This window comes from Gavialis gangeticus, unplaced genomic scaffold, assembly GCF_001723915.1.
Source record: "Gavialis gangeticus isolate Ggan-Ray unplaced genomic scaffold, GavGan_comp1, whole genome shotgun sequence".
NCBI classification, from domain to species: domain Eukaryota; kingdom Metazoa; phylum Chordata; order Crocodylia; family Gavialidae; genus Gavialis; species Gavialis gangeticus.
In genome coordinates, this window is record NW_017728997.1 from 48,855,019 (window position 1) to 48,857,697 (window position 2,679).

At 43.8% G+C, this 2,679-nt stretch overlaps 1 protein-coding gene and 1 long non-coding RNA gene across 2 annotated transcripts in view; one reads left to right on the top strand and one right to left on the bottom strand.

Annotated features, from left to right (window-relative positions):
• LOC109289201 overlaps positions 1 to 1,931 on the top strand; it is a 2,936-nt gene extending 1,005 nt beyond the window's left edge. The window contains exon 2 of the long non-coding RNA XR_002095319.1: positions 1,656 to 1,931. This is a non-coding gene — a long non-coding RNA (uncharacterized LOC109289201). The remainder of the gene's footprint in view (positions 1 to 1,655) is intronic.
• Positions 1 to 2,679, bottom strand: part of DOCK3 (dedicator of cytokinesis 3) — a 791,467-nt gene that overhangs the window by 688,217 nt on the left and 100,571 nt on the right. The gene's annotated exons all lie outside the window — the stretch shown is intronic.

The following is a 2,679-nucleotide window of genomic DNA, read 5'->3' on the forward strand; positions in this document are numbered from 1 at the left end:
TTTTTTTTACAAATTAAACTAAATATAACACTATTTGAACCTTCTTTAGAAATATATACAGGTATTTTGTATAGTTGGCATGCGTGTCAGGGGTGCATGGGGGGATTTGTGAAGGTGTGGGGTGGTGTGGGTATAGGAGTATGCGGGGTTTATGGGTGTGTGAGGGTTGTGGGGTTTATGGGTGTGTGGGGGGGATATTGTGAAGGGGTGTGGGGGGTGTAGGGTTTGTGGGTTGGTGTGGGGTTTGTGAGTGCACCCCCCCCCGCAAGTGGCTCAGCAGCAGCAGGCCTTTGAGGAGCTCATGGCCACGGCAGGCAGAGCCCCTGGTGGTGTGTGCCTCTGGCTGAGTCCCAGCATATGCAGATCACAGCACTGCAGGCAGGAACTGTGCATCATCAGGTCAAGCTGGCTCCGTGCCTCCACATGGGGGGTTCCAGCACTCCACAGGGAAGCCACACATGGAGGCAAGCAGCAGCCCACCCACCCCAATCATGCACAACTCCATGCCTCCATGTGCAGCTTCCCACCCAGCCAGATGGTGCACAGCTTCCAGCCCATGTGCCATTGGGCCAGGATGGCCCTCCGTGTGGGGCTTCCTGCAGACACCTCCCTGGAACTCAGCCAGCCTGCAGAGAGCTCTTTGCAAAAGTGGAAAATCCACCTGTATTCTCCATTAAAATGAAAAATTCACTTTCTCTGTTAAAAGGGGAAATCCATGGGGGTTTTTTTCCATTTTTCTGTGGGAAACAGAAAGCTTGGTTCCCTGGAGATCACACACCCTTCTAGCTAATATCTTGCTCCTGTTGCTTCCACCATGACTGATCCAAGATCAATATAATGTCATCTGATTGAAAAATGGCTGATCTTATGAATACTGCATCCTTAAATCACAATAAAGCTACCCTTACCACAATGCCCTTGACTGACAGACACTTTCTGGACAATTTCCTGTAAGCATTAATGATGGCAGAGCTGCTCTGTAAGAGCCTTTACATTGTCCAGAGATCACCAGAGCTCTCACACTCCAGCCACAACTCTTCATGTCCCCCGTCTGCTCCAGAAGACGCCACTGTGAATTATATTCTGAGGGTCTAGCTTCCTGGAGATTCCCTCACGCTGAAGGAATGTCTTGTTGCCCTTTTATATTGACTTCTGGCTCCTTCCATGGATAAAGCAGTACAAAAGGAACCAAGAATAAGATCATGATCCAGCTGATCCAATTCACTGAGTAGGATAGTAAATTCTCTCTCTGCCAAATAGAAAGACAGAAGCTGCCTGCCCCCATTCTGCCTTGTACTCCAGTCCATGACAAGAGACTTTTTTCCAACAATGTTCAATGGTGGGGAGATGGGGGTGTTCTCACCTTGATTTTGAGTAAATGCTGTAATGAAATTACTTCAGGAAATACTGCTCTTCATTTTTTTTTTAACTGAAACAGGTGCATAAAGAAAACCTGATATTACCATTAAATATTTCTCCATTATATTTGCGACAGATGGAAGTGGGAGACTTAAAAATGTTTAAATACTCTGGGCTCTCTCAGACTTACTTAGCTTGTACATATAAAATCTGTTATTATACATGGCCCAACTCCTACATACCATTTACTTTCTGTGATTTTAATTAATGTTACTTTTCTTTCTTGATCTTTACAGTAAAACAGAATCTTCAGCTTAAGTATGCAAGGGAAGTGTAAAAAGCAGGTATATCATAAAAAAAAAGGTCTCTTCTCTCAGAGAGGTAAAAGGAAGCATTCTGAACAATAAAGCAGCAAAACATTTTTCAACAGATATCTCTGCAAGATAAGTTGACTACAAAGCAAAGTGCTTAAGACTCTCAGTGAAGTACTAGTAGTTAGAAGAGTTCATTTGATGTTTTAAAATTACTCTTGTTAATCTGTAAAAGGTGAAATAAAAGAATGCTCCAAAAACCCCTTGTTAATTCCAGTAGCAGCCTCAAAACTGCCATTTCCTTTTTGGAAAGGCATCTACCAGTCACTTCATAGACCTGTAGATTTACTTCCCTGTTATATGCCAATAAACTTGCATGTCAGTAGTTCTGCTTAGTAACTACCACTTGTTCACATTTTTAAATAAATTTCAATTTACAGGAGAAAACACAAATTAGTTAAAGGAGAAAATCTTATTAATGTTTCTTAAGACCAGTTGTTCCCAAGCTTTCAGATCCCAAAGCTCCTTTTCCACACTGGGGTCAGCCTTTGACCCACTATCCTTTTACCATGAACAAGACATGCAAACTCTCTGATGTTCTTATCCTATGGCTTGTTTCTCCATATCATATTCCACACCCAGAGAGCAAAGAATCACTTTCAACAGGGAAAAAATTCTTGTACCTTCTGTAAGCTAAAAAGCAATTTAAAAACTTCCTTGCAAGGAAGCCAGCAAAAAAGTGTAGAATACGGTTGTTCAACTCTTGGACAGCAGGGGGCTGCACATTTTGCAGGTCACAGACCCCAGGGCCACAGTCTACACAGGTGCCCCCCACTTCCCCAGAATCTCTCCCCTTGGATGAGTGGGCAATGCAAGCAACTTGGCTCTACCCTGCTGCAGGAGAAATGCATCCTCCCTTTTGGCTACAACACAGCATGAGCAAACCAGCCCCTCTTGCTATGAAGGCAGTTCGGATTTTCCCCTGCTGTGCAGGCAGCAGGAACAATCC